Genomic DNA, 22,342 nt, shown 5'->3' on the forward strand with positions numbered 1-22,342 from the left:
GCAGCGCATTAAAGAAGAGCTGAGCCAATATGGATCTTTCCAGTTCACTAGTAGTAATTAGATCTGTGAGTATGAATATAAATCTAAAGATCTGAGATCCAAATGGCTGCTTCTAGATGTATTTCTATTTACTGTCTCAAGAGCCCTCTTCATATCTCTTGTGAAACGATGTATTGCATTCAGATTATACCCTAGGATACGTTTCCTGTCTTTTCACTTCATGCCCGTTGAAATGATTTGGCTGGGTTATGCAACAGTCCAAAGGATATGATCTACAGATGTCAGAAATGGCATTAACTTACCTAAGTGGTAGACAGCCAGCATGGCCAAGATTACAGACATCTTCAATGAAATAGCTAGGGTTGGGGCTTCCCCTTCAAGCAGACAACCAAAAATATTGTTTGCCTTAACAGAATTGAAGAGGCTTAAGAAGTGGAATTTCCTTTTGGATTTCCTTATTTCCTTACAAGAGGACTCGTACATTATTTCTCAATTACATTCTGCATTTTGGCATAGTTTAACAGAGTGGGAGGACAACAAACTTGTTAAATATGTAAATGGTCCTGTGAGGGAGGAATACAGCAGGCAACAATCAGAACATGGATGCAACTGCAGCTCTTTGTTTTGAAAGCAAAAGTTTCAGTTGGAAATAATTGGAGAATGGATGCTGAGAGGATGAACAGCCAGCGGGAAGACCCCTAACTAGGATAAACACAATAGAGAAATAGTGGAACATGCCAACTATCTGTATTAAGAATCAAGTATTGATTACATCTAACATACAGCACATTTTACAGAGTAGCTCAAGGTTTGTTTTGTATTGGTTTTGGTTTTTTTATTTCCAGGACAAGGTCATCTGTAAGGAAGTGGGGCACCAGCATGTAGACACACATAAGCAGTGCTGCATACAGCCAGGAGTCTTATCAAATCACAGACACACACACCCAACCCCCTGTGGTCTTGAATAAGAAAATGGATGATGACTATTTCTACAAAACAGCACCAGTGGACCAAAACAAAGTGTAAAAAGTAAAGCCTTCTATAACATCTTTTAAAAAAATCATTTCCAAAATAAGGAAACATTTTAAGAGGCAAACTGCAAGTGATGAGCAAAAATACCATCAAGACATATTGGAAGCTCTTAAATTTAATGTTTAAAGGAAAAGGCAAAAGAAAACTTTCAAATTTAAGCTGAGATACAAATTTGTTTTGTGACATTGAGCAATGTCTTGTCCTCTTTGTGCCTCTGTCAGCCCAGCTGGAAAGTATAGTAGTAAATTAAGAAACACAAAACCAAAAAGCAGGTCTTCAATAAGATCCAGATGCTTTATTAAACTCCTGTTCTCCTTAAACACCTTCCAAAGCATAGCTAAATAGAAATACGTCTGACAGCTGAATTTTAAGCATGCACGTGAAACTGTAGAATTGTCTTTATCTATTTTCCAACAATTAGAAGTTACCATACCTCTTCAGGAATTGGAACCACATTGGGTTCTCCTATCCATAATAAAGGTAATTACAACAGAACTGCACTGATGCCATCTCAAGATTAAAGGATTATATACTTTATGATTCTGTTTATATAGTAACTTATTGTGTGGTTTACCTTGGCTAAGCAATGCGCATGCTGAGACTGCTTCTTATTACATGAAATTCAATCTTTTCACTGTTACCATGTCCTTTTTCTGGCTTCTAACTCACTTCCCTTTTTGAGCTTTATACGGAGTTCTCAGTTTTACATGTTAAGATCACATTACTTTACTAAAGAAAGTATATATTTTTTGTACGTACATACAAAATGATGACTGGAACTGAACCTGAGCACACAAGAAAATATGCTCATAACTGTGTCATTACCTCAAACTGTTTCAGTCAAGAGTTTTAGCTGAATACACTTGTTCTCTGCACAAAGAAATAAGCAGAAAGTGGGAGAAAGCTATAGGACTGATCATATAACTAAAGACTGATACCAAAATGGACATAGAAGAAATTAAATTTGCATAAACATCTACAATACTGCTGCTTTATATCTGTAGTGTTTAACCTTGCTACAGCAACTTCCTTTTTAGTATAATTTTTGTAACAAGCATTTGCAGCACATGCTACCAAACACTATGCCTCATACAGAACATGGTTGTCAATTCTGTTGACTCAGACTGTGCCATTGGGAACTAGAAGTGGTGAATGAAGTGAAGACGACAACCTGTGGCTGTTTCAAAAGCAGTTCCTTCTTAGATGTTAAGGAAATGCCTATGAAGCCCTTATTGCTGTTGAAGTAGTATCCTACTACTAATGGAACTCCTTCAGTTTAAGCGTGATACCTACAGAGCAATGCCTAACTACAAACAGATAAAGGGTTCCCAGATCATCCATTAAAATGAAGATTTCCTAATGTCTGCCTTTACTGCAATTTGGGACAATTGCTGCTAAGCTCTGCTGATGTTCCTCAGAGTTATCTCCTTGCCTCAATAGGAAAAAAATCCCGATAGAATATTTTTACCCCTTTTCTTTGTAAATGTTTCAACCACAGGATAGGCCAGGAGAAAATATTTCTCTCAGAACTCGTTCTTAAATTATTGTGAGCTCTTTACTAGGTAAGCAGAATACCCCACCTGCTCTTATTTCTTATTGCTGGAACCAGTGAACACCGACTCGAGCAGATTTCAAACTCAGCATAACTTGACAAGATAACTGGCATTTTCTTAAAAAAAAGCCATCATCATTTCAGTAGATTATCAGGCTCACAGCTGAAATAACATGAACATAACATATATAATAACATGAAATAACAATAACATAACAGAACATGGTCACTTGCCAAAGGACACAGAGAATGTTAAAACATACTACAGATGGCATTGCTAAGTGGCAAGTGACAAAAGACAACCAAGGGACTGAAAACTGATTCATACTGACTGGCTCTTAAATGAAGCTGCAGTCACTGTAAGTGAGCAGAGAGACGTCGGAAGCCCCAGGGCATGGTGCTGGTCACTTCATAGGAACATGGCTTCTCACATTCAATTCCCAATATTACCTCAGATGGTCCCCACATGTCTCCTGCTACAAGGCCACATCTCATTGCCACCTAGCGGCTAAGAAATGTATTTTCAACCTTAAGTCGTGGGGTGTAAATAGTTTCAGGAGGTGGTTTTTTATTTCTAATTTATTCACTATTTTGAGTAGCTAACATTGCATAACAATGAGTAGCTAACACTAGCATAACATTGCACATGAATGCAGTAAACACCCACACTAGAAACTTTAACTTTCATTGGATTGTGAACATGACTGAAAATATACTCTCTCGCAAAGTCAAAAAAGCTATAAGAAAGAAAAACAGCAAAGCCAGCCGCTAGATTTCTATTTTTTAGAAACGTCTTACATAGCATATTGCTGATTCTAAAGCAATATGAAATCACTCATAAATAAGAAATGCCAGAGGGCATTACTCCTATGAGGAAACCCCTGATTTTAGCACAGTTCCTCACAGCAGTCAGGCAGACTGAGAGACACGAGAAAGATGTGCGGTACGGAACGATTAAAGTGCATGTAGATAGAAAGTTGCTACTTGCACTGATACGGATTTTGCCTTGAGGCAAGACACTTAGTTCTTCTCTTCTGGCTGCAAGATGTGATACAATCATGAACAGAAATACTGAAAGTTAAACCAGTGAATGTTAGTTCAAGAAAAGGCGTCCTTGGTGCATGTATAAGTTTCCAACTTAAGAATGACATGGAGCTAAGCACAACCTGAAGTCAGATCTGTGTCTCAGCAGTTGCCTGATGCTTATGTTTTATTATAAAGAAAAATGCTAGAAATTACTCAAAATAAGATCACAGGCATTTACTTTCAGACTTTCATCTCTGCTCTGCATATGGCTCACTAACTTAAAGTGCAAGAAGAAAATTGGTACAGGCTAAAGAACAAGCTCCATTTTTATAATAGCCTGACCTCAATGCCTAAAATCCAGTACTACTTTCTTACAGTACCATAAAAAAAAAAAAAAAAATCACTTCATACCCCTTTGCATCTCTATTTTGCAAACTTGCCTGCCCCAACTCATCCCATCAGAACCAGGCAGTTGAATAGTTGCAGCCAGACAATTGCCAGTTCAAATGCCAAACAAAAATGCCCTTTAAAAGACAAAACCAGCTGTAAATACCAAGTTGTGGAAGTGCCCACAGGAAAGAATAAAATCATAGGTTTGACCTTGCTCCACCCATTTATTTTGGGCAGAACTTGCCTAGAAAAGCAAGTGGGCTTGACCTCAGTTTCAAGAGCGTGAAGCTAGATCATCTTGACCAGAGCCTTTGATGTCAGTAAAGTCATGCTTAATTTACCCTAGCATAACCAGAATTAGAATCTAGCCCAAGGGTAAAAACATCTTTTAAATTACCCAGATTAGTCCTCCCCTTGTGCAGGTCTGTAGCTGCACCACAGCGGCTGTTCTCGTCATATCACCCATTCCTGTGACTTGGAGTATTTAATTGTTTCCTTCTAACCACAGTGTAGGAGAGATTCTCAGGGTCATAGTTAATCATGGGACTTTGCTCAGTGAACAGGAACTTTTCTCCCAGCCTTCTCATAAGATCTCATTTAGCTGCATTCTCTCCTAATTGCATACATCTACAGCTGGGCAGAACCAGAGAAACCTACTGGGCAGGCTAACCTACATTTTCTCTGAGTCTGCAAAGTCAATGAGTAGTTCTGAGGTAAAAAAAAAATATATATGAGAAGAAAATATGAGTTGTATATACATTGGCATTCTTTAAAAACAGGATTCCCCTCCCCAGGCCAGAGGGACTGACAGTCAAACTATTCAGAGAAGGAAACACTATATTAGTGACAAAAAAGGGTGATGAGGAAGTAAGAGCAGAAGAAACTAGATCAAGTGAACAGAAAGCAAGTTCATGATTGCATTTGGCTGCCAAAATATCTTCCCATTTCTCCCTCTCCTGACCTTTAGTAAATTATATCCCACACTGTTCTGTATCCCTGTGAAGCTTTACTGAACATTTACTTTCCTCTGCCTTACAGCACAAGTTCAATACAGGAAGGCCAAACAAGCTGAAAAAGTTTTTCAGAAATAGGCTGGCAGATGCACAGTCACTGGTCACAGCAATCTCTAGCAAGCTTTTTCCGAGGCTGCCTGGGAGCTGAACTGAGTGGCTGCATGGAGCACATTTCACTGTGGCTCCTACTGAGAGGACGGAACAGGCTGTGAAACCTCAGGTCTCAGACACCAAGAGCATGACTGCAAAAGGCCACATGCATCCTGCTCTAATGTCGACATTAGCCCTGCTCGGAGCAGAGGAATTGGACTAAATGACTTCCTGAAATCCTTCCAACATAAATATTAAGAGATACTACTAACATCTTTAAAGTTTCACCCTTTTTTAAAAAACATCAGTTAAACACAAATACAGGAACAGAACCTCTCCAGAAATAAGCTGTGCACTATTAAAAAGCATGCTGTAATAAAACCTTTAAGTGAGTCTTAAGTGACTATTAAACACATAATAATGCACCTTCCTACAGGCAGCAATGAAATTGAGTACTAAACACTACAGTCAGAATAAAATAATTTTGCATAGATGCTTTGAAATCTCATTATTAAAATAAAAACAAAGGACATTTGTCCACCATACGTAGATTGCCACATGAAAAATTCATTCCCACATTTCTACTATAGACTGGCTTAATTGAGCTGAAAGGAACTCTATGCTTAGGAAAGCAGAATTAGATGTAAAGCTTCTTGTAAGTTGCTAGAGAGAAGGGAATGAAATCTACCCAAACTTTCACTACTTCACCAGTGCGTACTAGACCAGTCTGAACTTCTTACTTGGGATTAGGCCTTTCCACAATCCTTGCTGTCATCAGAAGTCACATCCCTGCCACGTAGGATTGGCTGCAGTAGCTCAGAAGCAAAACAACCAGCACCTCCTAATCAGGCCAGCTAACCGGGCTGCATCCCCACAGAGGTGCTAACCTTGGGACTGAAGAGAAATCAGCTTTATAGTTAATGTAAATTACAGGCACCTGCTAGGTGTCCTCACAGCCAGCACTGATCCCTCTATCAGCACCCTGCCCTAGGCTGAGGCAGAGCACTTTAAGCCAGGACTGCACAAATGGGCTTGTGTGGAACTGGCCATCCTGCATCTATATCGTGAGGAGACTCTTCCCTCTTTGGAGAATGTGGAAGTAGTCATTTAAGCCAGCTGGTATTTGCTGTGCATAAAGCAAAGCAACATTAATTCAGAAAATTAATCATAGACTTGCTCGCTTTCTACATCAGGCTTTATCCATTAATCTGTACTCGCAGCAGAAACTCCATAAGTCACATCAGTGACTGAGACAGTCATTGTGAAAGCCTGATAACAGAGTTGGAAAGCGCACAAGCAGTGATAAAGGAAACAAATCAAGGTTATGGTATCACAAAAAGAACTTTGTCTGCTTGGCCAGAAAACAGGGTTTCTTTACAATATTACTTCCTCATTGTCTAGCAAGAGCTTTGTACTATGAATTGTAAAACTTGCAAACAAGCCAGGTGAACCTATCGCAATATTTTCTATCAAGCAAGATCACCACTTCATATATGCAAGTATGTGTTCAAATAAGTGTAAGTTAGCGATGCCCTGTACAGTGCTAGAGAACAAACGAGGTAGTAGAGGTGCTGCAGCACCGTGTGCAAGACAAAACTGTTTTGCTATATGTGCAGTACCAAGAATCAAACTTTATGATAAGACATAAAACCAATTACATTTTATCAATACAATGCTGAGAAACAATCCACCAAAAGCCAAAGCCATTGCACTGCCTTCCTGGAACTTCTGCCGTGAGGTCAAGAGAGACGCTGTGCTGATGAGAACAATTCTGGCTGGTTGGACAGTTTGGTTTGCTGCACCAGCCCGTTTAGTTCTGCTTTATCCTCACTGTCTACTCCCCTGAACAGGCCAATCACACTGGTTTGTTGGACATTTGTACTCCAGAAATGCATTGTAATTATAATACAAGATCATATGTTTGAATCTACCTATGCTCTCTCCATCTCTGTCTGGGATGGGCACTGGTAGATTTGGCTATAAAGTTTTAAGGCATTATTACTCTCAGCTGTCCACTCACCTCTTTCCAGAGGTGATCGCCCCATGGCGAACACATGCCAGTCCGGCAGCTTCTGTGATTTGCAGTTTGGCAAATTTAATTGCAATCATTCACTTCTGTAACTCCTGCAAGGTAACTTGTGCAGACAGATGAGGTAGACACCTGAGAGTGGGAACATAATAAATCACATGCTTTAATCCAACAGAACTCATCCATCACAGCCAGAAAGGCCAATATTTCAGTGACAGAGATTTCAGATATACACCCCAAACAAAAGTTCCTTCTGAAACGAAGCTACATAAAATTTAATAACAATTTTTTCTATTTTCTATTTGATCAGTAGACGTATCAAACTTTTTTTTCTGTGTGGTGTTTCCACTATAGGTCTACATAAAAAGTGAGGTCTTGTAGCCTTCCATTTCAAGCACCTTGATGTTCTTCCTATAGTACAAGTCAAACTGGTCCTAACCCAGTAAATAAATATTTCCAGCGTTGCTACTTTCTCTATATCCTGCCGAAACGTAATGACATCACAGCAACAGTTCCAGGCGCTCCAGAGATGATGGGAAAGTATAAACAGTGCTCCATCTGCAGTTCATTTGCTATTGCTATAAAATAAAGAGCAAAACAAGCCTTTGACTGATAGTTGGTTTCCACAGTTTGGTGGCAACAGCTTTGCAAATGAACTATTTCAGGCAAGAGCTGGTGGCAGTTATTTGATAAAATGCAGCAGCTCTGATGATACATAGACTTTTAACATGGACTTTGTAAATTATAGTATTCAAGGACAAACTTGTCAGGTCAAATTTGACCCAGGTGCTGAATGTGTAAAAGCTGAGAGGTAGAGATTACTGCAGGAAAGATTAATGACACCATTAACATGAGTATGTGGAGCTACATAGCAGTGCACAGAGGGAAAGTTTTGTTTGGAGGCATAGTAAATGAAGTCTGGGTATGCTCTAGGGATATTTTTGTTCCTTTTGTGTACAGAAGTATTTTATCTCAGAGTTATTCAAATGTGCTTGAGTTCCTATAATCAAGCTTTAAAAATTAATTTAAAAAATTTCACCCGACGAATCAGTTACAAGGTAAAATCAGCACAGGTTTTCATCAAAATACACTCTGTTTAACATTATCCAGCTACCCTGAACTGAAAGTGAAAAATTCTCGTAATAATATGCACAGCTGCTTCCCGTAATATGTTTTTCATGATGCCGCAATGCAATAAGTGTGTGATATTTTTAATTATTATTGTTCCAAATGTGCAAAATTGAGCTTGAATCTTCTGGGAAAAAACATTTTATAGTTCATCAGATATGAAGTACTAATGTGTAAAGAGCACAGTTCTGTAAAACAATAAGAAGACTTTGAGCAATTGGGGACTATATTCTTACATTGTGAAACCAGCCAAGACCCTTCTAATATCATTACTTCATTCATTTACATCAGCTGAAGAGATGGCATCTGCAGCAGCAGGGCCACCCAGAGAGAAGGGGCAGGAAGCACAGTTGATCTCGCTGAGTAATTAGAGGGGTCTTTCACCTCATTCCAGCGGAAAAGACATAATAGACAGGGGACCATAGTTTCTACATGTCCTCTTTTGAAGCTCTGGGCACCCCTGTCTAATGTTTAGCTTGCTGTCAGAGTTTGGTCCCACTATTCAAAATTGCTAAGTATCTGTAATCAAAGCCAGATGGTCTTTGTGTTTATAGGCACTTGATACACAGTTGGTTAAATTCAGCACTACAGCCAAAGCTCCGTATCACTTGACCAAAGTTCTGGGCTCCTAAGGGTACAGTAACACCACCTCAGTGGCACTGAGGCCTCTGCAGTTTCAAAGTTTCACAATGAAACTGGCAAGTCCAAGAAGTATTTCTTCCCCTGACTTCAATTCGTCCTTCATTTGCAGCTGGTCCAGTCCCCGCCAATACTGTTAGGTGAAATTCTGAGATCTGCTAAGAGATGTTAGCTCATCTTCCTGTCATTCAACAGTTTCAGTTTCAGGGACGTTAGGCCTAAGAAGCAATTTTTGAGGAAACTTGATTGTGAGAACATGACCCAAATGTTCCCAAGTTCAATGAAAAATTCACTGGATTCACTCAGCCACACTCTCTACTCTGAGCTCTTCTTCAGTTTTCCCTGACTTTCCTGAGGTGGATAAATAATTCAGTCCAACATAAACATAATCAGTTTTGAAATCTGCTGAATAAAGGAGCCAGTCTTTTTCCTAATGACCCCCTGGGTCTCATTTTGTTTAAGTGGAAATGCTTTGTGATTAAAACACTGGGTATTACCAGAGTGACATCTCATTCCCAGACCAGCATGTGAGGATTGCTCCTCGCTCCCAGGCTCTCTGCAAAATTCCTGAATGTTCCTGGGCCTTAATCCCTACAGATGAGGCTGGACTCTTCCACTAACTCTGAAGGCCAGGCTGTGAACTTGCTGTACTCAGATTTCTCATCTGCAAAATGGTGTTTATATACATCTCAGAAGTGTGAGAAGCATGAATTCAAATACTTCCCAGCCAGTCAGAGATTTTGAAGAAAGGTGTACGTAAGGGCTACCTGCACAAATTCACCAGGTGCGTGCAGGTGTTATCCTCCCTTTTGCCCCCACTGAAAGTCCCTGCCATGCAATGTGGCCATAATCGCATTTCACTTATGATTGGAGCTGCTTCTACTCCAGAATACGATAGGAAGGTAAAGAACCTGTTGCTGTTCAAAGTTCGGTGCTGCTTGGCCATTTCTCTTTTAAGTATCTTTTAGAGTTCCTAATTGAACGCTTGACATTCTCTACTAATTTGTTAAAATATTTATTGTCTAACTATGAACTTCTGCATAACTTGGTCTTTTCTTAATCATAGCCTTTCACTCCTTTTCACAATGAGCAACTGGAATTGCACCTTCTGTGTTTTTCTAAACAAGTCATTCATTCATACTGGCAACCAGGATATAATCTCTCCTTTCCAGCTGGGAACTGCTTGCCGCAAAAAAATTATACACGCCAGAAATTTAGCAGGATGAATGAAGGCAGTGACACATATTAAGCAGTATGCCATGTTTTGTCTAGGTATGAAATTTCAGAATATCTGCTAAAATGCAAAATGGGTGCGTAACTCCATCTACTTCTCCCTTCCTCATAATTATTTACATGGAACCACCGGGAGACAGCATGTCATAATATTCATTCATACTTGCAAACCACAACCAAGGAGAAAGCTGAGCCAGGACTAATACAAACAGACAGAGACAAGTACATCTGGTTATGAATAAACAGCCAGTTTTTTGCTTCCTCTCCTGGAAACTTTCTTGACTTGTGTTCTACCTCAGTTTATTCTTTTAGAGATGAAACGGCCTGCTTTGGTACTTGCATAACATTTTAAAGCATCCTCAGATTTGGGCATCATAGAAGACTTAAAGTGTACTGGAGCAAAAGTAGAACTAATTTTTACAGCTGGTAAGCCGCAAAGAATCTTATTCATATAATCAGTTCTACATATAGAAAGCGAATATTAATGGGGGTGAGGCACTATGGGTGAGACACTATGGAAGCTGAGTTAAAACCACACTACAAATGGCCGGGTGATCCCATGGACAACTTGCTTTGCACACCTGCAGCACTGGCAGTGTTTTGGAAGGGCAGGAGCAGCTAGCTTTCAGGCATAGGGCCAGAACTGTGCTTTCCCACAAATAATAGGAATGTTAGCAAAAGCAAATGCAAGAAAGCCAATTTCACAACACCAAAATGGCACTAGGCACCAACCAGCTGAAAGGAGTCTAACCAACATAAAAAGTCATGATAGGAACTGTATCACAAATCACGAGTCACTGGAGCACTTTCCCTGACTTAGGTGGACGTTGGATCAAGTCTACAGATTACAATATATTAGGACCAGCTACAAATGTCCAGATTTATTCACCATCCACCTCACAAATGTATAGAACTGCTTTCACCATGAGCCGATGGGAACCCTCGTGCTTTTTACCACTTGTCATTGGTCTTTTAATGATTAAAGCACCCTGTGTGATAATGAAAGTGTTTGGGGGAATATCCGTAACAAATTGAATCAAACTGGAAATGCTGTTTGCATGTTGAAGAGACTTGGTAAATTAATATTAGAAACCTTCACTTTATTTTTTTCTGTCTCCATAGCATCATATATAGTTGAGTATTTATTTTTAAGTACAACAAAAATTTTAGTTTACTCTTCTCTGAAGTTATTCAGAGTGTAGTCATTCATCCTTTTTTTAACAATATTGCAACATTCACTGGGGTGTCTGGAGAATGGTAAGCAGGAATAGATGTAAAATTTAATAGTAATATTTGTCATATTTGTCATAGATGAGTAGGTACATTCAGTTATTTCTACTGACTCCTCTAATCCTAAATCTATGTCCAGACAGAGTTCTCAAAGAGATTTATTCCAAAATGAAGGAATTTTCTCAAAATTCAGTTAGTTATGTTGAAAAACTTCATGTAGAAAAAACTGTTACAGAAAGGTAAAACAAAAACAAATATTATCTATTTTTTTAAAGAAAAAATTCTCTGTGATTGTAATTGATTATTCTGAAATTAAACCATATACAGCAGAAACACAAGGGCTATTGCTATTTACAAGCTAAATGCTACCAGAAAGATAAAATCTAATTATCACCTATAACTTTCAGTGGCCTGTATGTGGTCTTTATTTATTTTTTTTATTTAAAATCATTTAACATTTACCCATAGAACTTAATTTTGTAATTTTTCCTGTTATGTTTCTTAGTTATATATCTCATCGCTTTTCTAAAAGAATGGACTGAGTTTTCTTACATAAAGCATTTCCATAGGTTGTTCATAAATCCTTCAGCAGCAGCTCTATGTCTGTTCAATTAATCGATTGTGTAAATAAAACAGCATTTCAAGTAAGGGTAACATTTGCTTGCAGATATCCTCCCTGCACATCCGTTCAAACTGGAATCCAGAGTTCTTTTGCTTTTAGCACACAAAGCTTGCAAATAAAACCCTTGATTGCCAAAATTCACAAATCAGAGTGCTTTTCTACATCTGGACCTATATGCATAGGCACTTGGACATACATAACCCTCCTAAATTTGAAAGCTCCCAAATTTGTAAAATTAGGAACCATTTTTGTCAGGTGGCCTTGAATGAACTAGGCTTACCTGCAGAAAGGGAACAAAGATAAAAGTTAACGATATTGGGAGGTTTTACATTTTTTGTGTAAGAAAACTTATCTTTCAGCTACATTTACCCACCTCAAACAATGAGATCACCACAAATCTATCTGCCTTATCATTGGAGTAAATTAGAGACTATTTATATCCAGAGCTTTGAATATCTGCTGCCTAGTAACACAGGACAAGACTAAGGAGCGAAAAAAGGAGAGAGCAGTTCATAGCTATCTGATGGTTGGTGCTTTTTCCCCATCCTGGAAAGTTTCACAAACAACTGCTTATTACATTATGGGTTTGAGACCTCATTCTGAAATGAGTGGTTTGAAATTTGGTTTGAAGAAGTTTGCCAAATCTGGTACTTAAGCTCTAACAGTGCAAAACTAATGAAAGGGTAGGATATGCACAGATTATTGTCAATAAATAGTATGATATGTCAAGAAAAATGATAAAGGAAGTAATGAAAGACAAGTATTCTACCAGGATTTAGAGAGTCCCATCACAGATTGGCACAAGCACAGTGAAGTTCTCCTGTTACGAGCTCGAGCAAAGCTGCAAGAAGCAAAACTTTTATTTTGTGCTGAAAAGGTTTTGAGAAGGTACTTTTCAGGAAATTATCATCATAAGAAAAACTACATTTCCCTATTTGCACTCTGTCATTGTGGTTTTAATATTTTAAGGTAAAATGATTCAGATTAGATATTTTTCTTATGAATTTTTTTTCCATTAAGGGGGAAAGAGACAAATGTCCCGAAAAGGATTTTGTGCAGGCTTTCAAGCTCTGCTGTTGGAAAGGGTTAGTAGCAAGCTAAATATATCTTGAATGTCAAGTCATTTTCTTTGTTATGTTTCGTTGCAGTTAGGCTTGAGTAAACTTCAGCAAATTGAAGTGTGTGCATACACACATCCTGCTGTTTATGGAGAGTGTAATAAATCTGGAGAGCTGAAGTATTGTGACACAGAACAAATACAAAACTGTATAAACAGATTTCATTGCAATTGGTAGCCCTTAGATAAAACTTGCATGTATTCACATAGTGCCCATCTCAGTAAAGGCAGGATTTAACAAAACTGAATGTAAAGTCCAAAACAGACCTCTAATTCCATTCAAATGTATATTATACAAACCCAGGATGCAAATATTTCATTGCTAATCTGGCTGTAGAAAGCTCCAGATCCGTCCCCCTTACTTGAGAGTAAATACAAGCATTTACTTCTGTTTTCTGCAGATCAAAGAATGTGCTAAACTTTATCATTATTGTTTTTAAATGCTCTTAATTAATCTCAGAACAAGCTGCTGTAGCTAAAAGGTCATGATTTAACTGCTTTAGACTAGAGAGATGCAGCTCCAAGAAAAAGTGTGGTTTTGTGTTGCTAGGGGAACCCTTAATGTGCTATGGCACCAGTCACATTTTGAAAAACAAGAAATGAAGCAAAAGTAGGTACTGTTTAATGAAAAACATGAAAAGATTACATCAAGGTCTAGAAGACCATTAAGCATAAAAAAGAGGGAGAGACACAACATTTTAAAGAGTATTTTAGGAGAGTGCTTTCATGTTTATTTATAATATTTATTTATTTAAATTATATTTAGTTACTTTAGAGGAAAAGTTTAGACCTGAACCATGGCCACAGGTAGCTTAATGAAAAGGACTAACGATGCTCTGAAGGAACCTCAAAAGTCTGATGTGAAACCAGTGGAACGGTGGGGACTGTAGACCTTCCACAATATTTTCTTACAAATCCAGAAGTCAGGTGAAACTTTCTTCACTTCAGAATTTGTTATAAATCAGATCTCAACAAATCTGTCAATCTTACATGCACAGTTGTGCCATATTTTACAGTAATCTTCTCTGTTCCCAGGGTAATATGAAAATCCTTGTGAACTGAGCCCTAAAGAAAGACTTTCTCTGTCTGCTGTGGATTGAAATCGCTGCTCTAGATCAGAACGAACAGTTATGGGGTCAGGGTCTCAGCTGTGCAATGCCCATTTATATCTACTGAGCAGATAATCTATAAAAGGTGTAGAAATTAATATCAAGTAAATAAGTTTTAAAAAAGCATGAATAGAAGTGTATACATAATTGAATTTTTGGCCAACTGATCACAATTTATGTCACTTAGTGACACTGACATATTAAGTGAATATAGTTAATCTCAAGCATAGTTTCAAATTCAAAAATACACTTTCTAAATTTTGAAACAAAACATTTTGACTGGTCTCAGAGAAATCTACTTTCTCAGGTGAAAACTATTTGAAAAAACAGCCTGAAGTATTTAACAGTTTCACTGCCCTGCACTGAGGTTTTTTGGTGCACAAAGTATATTTTTTGAAAATATTTCCAAACCTTTACTTCTGATTACTCTAAAGCCCTAGATGTGCACCTTCTACAAAGAAAAACTACACAATAGGGATCATAAATACAGCGTTTGCTCTTCATTTTTCCTTCTGCTGCCTTTCAAGTGAATTGTGATTGGTTGCAATCCAATACTTTGGATAAGCCAAAGTAAAATGTAGTTCTACTGGTCACAAAAGAAGGAGAAAAAAGATGTATATAATCTTCTATTAGTTATAGGAAGCTTATTTTATTACATTTAGCAGTGCCTCATGTAAGGGCACCTAGCACAGACATCATAGCCAATCCATGAAGAAATTCTTTTTCTTCACTATTAGTAAATAGCTCCATTAAGTAGCATAAGAAATTCTTCTTTTATCTTGAAAAAATTTGTCTGAAAACAGAAATCGTTTTCACCGACTGAAGGGAAACGAGGGACTAATCAGACATTATTAGCTTGCTGCGGATTTTTTTAATGATAGAATTACATTCTGACAAGGTCTTTTTTATAAATATGTTTAGTAAACATACTTGGGAATTTGTCTGGCAAAATCATAAGTATTGCTGTGAAATAATCTTCATGAGTAGGTAAAAATATTTATTTAATACATATTTCTATTGTAGTTCTAAAAAGAGAATGCAAGGAAAGTTGATAGAGTAGGAAAATTATTTGTAGATAGGCTATTGCTTAAGAATTCCCAAACCCATTACAGAAACTATAAATTCTTAACTGTAAAGTCTGAAAGTGGGTGAAACGTCTATAAACATATTTGATGATTTGGATGTGTTTCTCTACTCTGTGTACTTCACATGAGCTTAATTGTCAATGAATCCTACACTGAAGAACTAACAAAATTGTGAAAAGTATTACAAACAAACAACATCTGTAGTTGGATTGTCCACAGAACCCATAAAATATGAAAATACAAATTAATTTATCAGTCCTAATTCCAGAGTAACATTTCTATGTGCAGAGCTCAGATCTAATAGATAATTATTGCATTAACAACTTTAGCTTCTTCTTCTGACGGTTTGGAATATTACAGATGTCGACAGTAACATATTAAAAGACCTAAATTGGAAATAAAAACTAATAAAAATGGGAAATAATAACACTGAAAAGACTACTTATCTTAAGACAATAATATTAATTATTTGACCTTTTCTTCTTTGCATCAGACACTTAGGAAGAATATAATGTCATAAAGAAACTTCCATAGGGACAAACTTTATGATACATCATATCTTTTGAGAGTAGCATGCTTGCATTAATACACATGAATTAACTCATAATAATTTATCATACATAAGGCTGTGGCTTTAATGTTTAACTCTGCTTTCAGTTATGTAGCCCGATGCATCAGACTTTTCGTACTACTGTTTGATGTCTACTAGACATTTGCAATAAATGTGTGTTTTAAAAGTGTTATAGAAGAGGGGAAGAAAACAACATTGTTTATTTCTTATTATGTATGACTTGTTCCAGGTAGGAATCAGCTTGAATCTCAATTTTCCCTCTTTTTCAAGCAAACTGTTTAGTTTCACTTTACTTTTAGATGCTTCAATAGCATTAGTAAGAGAATATTTAAAGCTAAATAAGGCATATTTCAGTTGAGCGTACTATAAAGAACAAAGTATAATCCATAAAGATTGCAATTCATGACTGTATTGTTCCAATATTATATTTCTATAATTGCATTAACTTTAAGAGTACTACACCAGCATGTAATTAAATGGCACATTGGTGGCTAAGTGCTGGAACAGACAACCTTGTCATGAGCCAGTTCCCCAGCTGCAATGTGCCAGCACAGCTTTGTTGAAACCAGTGCAATTACATGAACATCAGCCAATGATCTGTTCTACTCGATCATATTCTGATATATTTGCATCCATGTATATACCTCTAGCAATACAGCATGCATCATGAATGGCACTAAAAACATAGCCCGAGAAGAGTCGCGGGGACAGCTGGCCCAGTAGCAGAACATCCCCAACCTTGGCCAGTCGTGGGTACTTTTTCAGGAGAGAAGCATAAGAAACTGTGAATGCATCATGTGCGCTTTATCTTGTAGGGTTCCAGCTTTACAGGGAGCAATTAATGAATTAGTGACCTCTTGAGGCACAGTTTGCATCCAGGTCTGGGTACTTTGTACCCACCGATAGTCCTACTCTCATGACATTTGTTAACGCTTTATGAGCCCCTTCCTATTTCTGACTTCCACGATATGCAGTGGCGATGACTCCCACAGCTGTGTGAAAAACAGCTCCTTTTTATATATTTATAACCAGTTAAATATTTGATACTTTCATTGACTCCTTGCTAGTTCTCATCATACGCAGTAAATAACTGGTCCCTGACTTTCTTAGCAACCTCTTTGCCTTCCTAATGTCCCTTCCCCATCGAGTTGCCTTTAGAGCCACCCTCTTTTTATTTCCCTCATTCCAGGTACGTATCACTAAGGTCATACAGGCCTGAGAGGTCAGTGCTTTACCCCTTCTATAGCCATTACTACATGCAGGGCAAATAAAGTGCAGATTGGTTGCAAAGCAATCCTGATTCAAAAGCATTTTATGCCCAAATGCATGACATAATATATGTTTAATCATACAGGAACTGACCACTGCTTGACAGAAATCTTCCTGTCTCTTGTAGCATCAACAGAGTAATCTTAATTTATACCAGATGCACATCTGGCCCAGCCTGTGCAAAGAAGCAGTTGAGGTGGGAATTTAATATTTAAACTAGTACAAACCTACAGAATTCTGCAATAAAATTAAATTCAGGTAAAGGATTAGTTACTACTTTGATTATCTACTAAAGATGGCCTATTTTTACAGCAAACAGAAAATTGCAAGTAATTTGTATCAACATTTTTCCTACTAATGCAGTGTCAATTTCATGACACTTACCCTAAATGTACTTATTATTAAAGTGGATGAGTGACACGGTTAAACACAGTGAGACGAGTGACCTAGCACCTTAGGTTTCTTCCCTGCTTTTATACAAAAGATAGACATACCCGCAGCCAGCCACATACATGAACTATTTATGTAGAGATGAATTTCGGTACATTACAATCCTCTTAAGAAGTCATAAACCCTGAAAATCAGGGAACATGAGAATAGAAATATTCACCATTAACCACACTAGGCTTTTATGAATCACGGGTTGTTGAAGATACTTTGGGGACCAAGGCTTGAGTTAAGCAAGTTCTTAGAGAGAAATAGCTTATGCATCAGTCTCTTTTCCCCTCTAACTCCTCCAGTTCTTCTGCTGTGTTTTCTTCCCCCTTCTGCTTCCTTCCTTCTTTTTATCAGGATATAAGAAGGGAAAAGAGATAAGCTGGGGCTTAAATCATAAGACTTGTCTTCTGTATTTATTGCCATTCGCAAAAAGTGGGACTGGTCCTGAGGACAGGTGACTGGTGCCCCCTTAGGGACTGAAGAGCATGTAGGAGAGCAATATGGTTTGCTACCTGTTGTCCTGGCTTTCCTTATCAAACCTTCCTCTCCCTACCCTTAATGTAGTTTCTCTGTCTTTGCTACTGATGGGTCTGAGTGATCAGTAGTTTTAAGATCTGGGAAAGACCTGAAAAAGAACTTTCCCCTCACATTCCAGAGATTTAATTAAATCTCTCCAAATTTGGCTGTTTCCTGGAAGTGTGACGGAATAGAGAGAGATCACCTGAGTTTCTGCAGTCCTTACCTGACTTGAGGCACAGCCATGCATTGTGGCAATGGGGCAGGACATGCTGCACAGTCCCTCAGAGTCAGACAACATAACAAAGGCTGAAGTGCATCTTCATCTTCATAGTACAAAACACTTATCATATTCTCCTCACATTATTTTCCTGGGACTAGTCTGACATTTTTTTCAGCTCAATGCCTGTTGGGTAATTGGAGCATTTAGATAAGAGCTCTAAGCAGCATTACAGCTTTTGCTTTTCTTTAGAATGATACCTGAATGGCATTGTTTCTATACCCACCTTAATTGTATTTGGAAAAAAACCCCAATATTATGGAAGGATGGTATTGGGAAAAACAAAAGACATTCATCACCAACAGAAAAGTAATAATTCTTTAGCTATTTATTTATTAATCTATCTTAGTCTCTTTATGCACTGTGTTATTGCCTGCCCAGTGGGGAACTCTTGTAGAATTAGCAACATATTTCCCAAAGCTTAGTAATGAGGTAATCGTGCACTTTAAGCGTGACTAGCAAAATTGTGAGTGCTGCAGAAGAGTGCAGATGCTATACAACAAATTGTTTATGTATTTTAAGAAACAACAGCATCTGGAATTTTTATGAAGATGACGAAGCACTGAAATATGAGCAGCTTGATGACCTTTTTTTAAGAATGGGTTTGAATGAATGATGTTGAAGAATAGACAAGGACTTCATTCTGTAGTAATACTAATTTTTTACACTTTTTGAAATATCAGATGTTTCTATTTATTTTTTTTTTTTTGTTTAATAATTTTTCTTTATATTTTAGGCCACCAACTAATTAGACCTAGATTTGATGTTACCTTTTAAGCACGCATTCCTGTCAGTTTGTCCTTTATCATCAGCTGTCAGGGAGCATTCAGCAACCTAACTTCACAATTAAAAAAAAGCTATTTGTGGTAGTAAAAAGCAGTGTATGCCCTGATTTTACCAAGATGCATTATTGTCATGGAGTTTGATTAGTGGTATTATTTTAAAAGAAAATATGAGAAATGGTATAAAAGCAATATAGAGATCTGGAAAAATTATTGAAATATCCATGAAAAATGCCTTTCCTTTTGGATTCTTTGAATAGTTATTATTCTGTTGGGGCTACCTCTGGCTCTTTCTTTTTGTAAGGCCTCTGTATTGAACTCCCTGAACTTTGTGTAATCATATTGAGATTCGTAAGACTAAGACGAGATTAAGTGACAAGACTTGCACCCGATGAGCACACAAAGTCATTTTTGAAACAGATCCAAAATAGTTCACCATAATACTAAGAAGTCTATAACCCCAACCTGATATCCTATATCATAAATTATGGAATGATCCTAAGATTTCTGGCAAGCCAGGTACATAAAATACGAAACAGCTACAAAAATTCTAAAACAGAGTTGATCTTATGGACCATTTGATATTTTTTCATGGTATTTTTCCATGTTTTCTTGCCTCACTATTCCACATAAGTATGGCATTAAATCTGTGCCTAAGGCCATAAAAGTGAGTATGAAATAATGAATCCAGGTCTTGTTAGTGGACAGGACCAGGCAGGAAACCTAAGTGAAATGCACCAAATTTAGTATAGTTTTCAGTACCTTCTATTATTGCAAGTTATGAAAAAAGCAATCAGTTACTATTAAGTTACATTCTGTCAGATTAGACATGCAAAGCGGACACTCAGTTCTCATACTCCTAGCAGATGACTACAACCTTGTTATCGCCAGCCAAGCTAGCGTTTTCTGTGTAATATTCTTTTTTGCTAGGTATTTCCAGCTGGGTTGAAAAGGCTGTCTTTGCTTTTTAGTGCAAATGTGCCCTGTGGAAGATTCTTCTTTTGAAAAATAAGGCAGTAAGAGTGATCTTGCATTGGTGAACTATACATAGTCCTACTATCAAAGACCATACACATAGATATTTGCTTTGGTGTAGTAAATAGGTAAGAGGGCCAAAGAAGCAATGTGAGGGGATGAGAAAATAAGGAAGGAATATGAATTAAAAAGAAAACAACTATGCAGTTATAAAGTTATAAAGTAGAGCTACTCAGCTAAAAGAGTTTATTTCTGGCCCTTTATCCATAGGATTTTTCCAATGATAATATGGCATAAGCAGTAGTAAGACCTTCATGAATGATGTTGCAGACAAATTATGGAAAAGAGATCAGATCCTCTGAGTTTGGGGGGATATTTTATGACTTTGTGCTTATGTGCCGAATGCTTGTCATCCTATCCATACCACTATGGCTTTCATATGTTCATGAAACCTTATAATTCTATATAACCAAAATGAGCACTAGTTCACTTTCTTTGCATCTCACAAGTTAAAAATAATCATAGCATGAATTTTAAAATTGTATTTAAATTTAATGAACGCAAAACCTATCGATGTTAAACCAATGAACGAAGTGTAATCAAAAATAGCATCAGTTATTTAGATAACCTCTAGAGAAACCTAGACTTATATGGTGGTAATGCTTAAAAAAGAAAACTGCCTCCTCTACAAAAACAAACAGTTGCTAGAGGTACTGAGGAAATTGTCCTCCAGTTATCTGAATGTAATCCAAGAACTGGTACAGAACTTCAGAATTGAATGCAGCAGACTTCGGATAGCAGATCTTCTGCATTATCTGCTTGATTTATTCGCTTACTTCAAAGCATAGATTCTTTAGAGTAGACAATATTGTGTCCTATTTTATTATAATATTGCTATAAATCAGAAGTGATTACTTTAAAGTAAAATAGTCACAAATATAAACCTGGCAAAAGGACTCAGCAGTATTTTGCCATGTATTCTACATTTAGACAGTAGCTATTCTATAAACACAAAGTATGCAATTTCACAATCCTCAAAAGAGAAGGCAAGTGATCTGTTTTTAATTTTAGGTTTTCTACCTTTATATGTGGGAAATGTATATTTTCAGGAATTATGGGTGAAGTGGGAGGAGAAACAGGAGCAACTTGCTTTGGCAGCACAGAATATTGATTTCAGGAATAGTTTCTTTTCCACATACTGAGACTTCCCAGTGGGAATTGCTCACTGATACAGTGAGGACAAATTGAGCAAGATGTCTTCCTACAGTGTAAAGTCAGAACAGTAATGACTAGATATAAAATCTTGTAATTTATTGCTTTGAAATGACAAACATTTTTGAAACCATGTTTCCAAAATAAATCTGCAAAATAGCTAGTAATTTTCTTTTATTCATTGCTTTCATGAGACTCAGAGCATTATGCTTTATGGTTGCTCAACTCTGCAGAACCATTTTCCTGCAGAAAGAAGGGTAATTTTTTTTGCAAAAGCATAAGCAAAAGCCAATGTGGAAGCACACCTCCAGCGTGGATCCACTGAAACAGTGCACTGTGTCTTTGCAAATAACAACAGCAGTAAAATTTGATACAGACCTTTCTTCCTGATCCAGTGTTGCTCCAAATGAATTAAAATTGTACATGAAGTATATGATATTCATGATCAAAGATCAGTGTCATTATTATATTTTTCAAAATCTATGATTAAGTTATCGGCTGCTAAAGTCATGGCTTTTGCATCTCAATTACACACTATACTACTTTTTGCTCAATCAGTACTGGTGTTTCAGTAGTGGTTCTAGTGGAAAGGAAAAGCTGTGACAAAGCTCCTCCACCAGAATAAGGTCACCAGATATGGAGGGATCAGCTAGCACTGACCTTCCTGAACAATAAAAAGCAGAATGAGTTTCCATAAGGAAAAACACCTAAAGAAATACCTGCTAGCAGAAAGAAAAGCAGGTCTGTCAGTGCCTTTAGGAGATCTATGTATAATAGCCTACCCTTGAGTTCTTAGTTATGTAGGGTGCTATTTTTAATGGGAATGACAGACAAAAGTCTGGTCACAGCATGCAGGTAGACTTCTATACACAAAAAATATCTTCTGTATTTCCTTTTCAACAGAAAGTTTTGAGTTTTGAGCTATGCAAGATGGATGAATGAGGGCATAGCCTTGTCTTTGGAGTTTACAGTGTCCAGATTAAACTGAAGATATTTTCCAAAAG

At 37.4% G+C, this 22,342-nt stretch overlaps 1 protein-coding gene across 1 annotated transcript in view; it reads left to right on the forward strand.

Annotated features, from left to right (window-relative positions):
* Nucleotides 1-22,342, forward strand: part of PDE5A (phosphodiesterase 5A) — a 130,539-nt gene that overhangs the window by 14,207 nt on the left and 93,990 nt on the right. The window contains exon 4 of the mRNA XM_074154392.1: nt 6,681-6,701. The gene's annotated coding sequence lies outside the window, so the exon portion shown is untranslated. The remainder of the gene's footprint in view (nt 1-6,680; nt 6,702-22,342) is intronic.

The sequence above is a fragment of the Numenius arquata genome, chromosome 10 (assembly GCF_964106895.1).
Source record: "Numenius arquata chromosome 10, bNumArq3.hap1.1, whole genome shotgun sequence".
NCBI lineage: Eukaryota > Metazoa > Chordata > Aves > Charadriiformes > Scolopacidae > Numenius > Numenius arquata.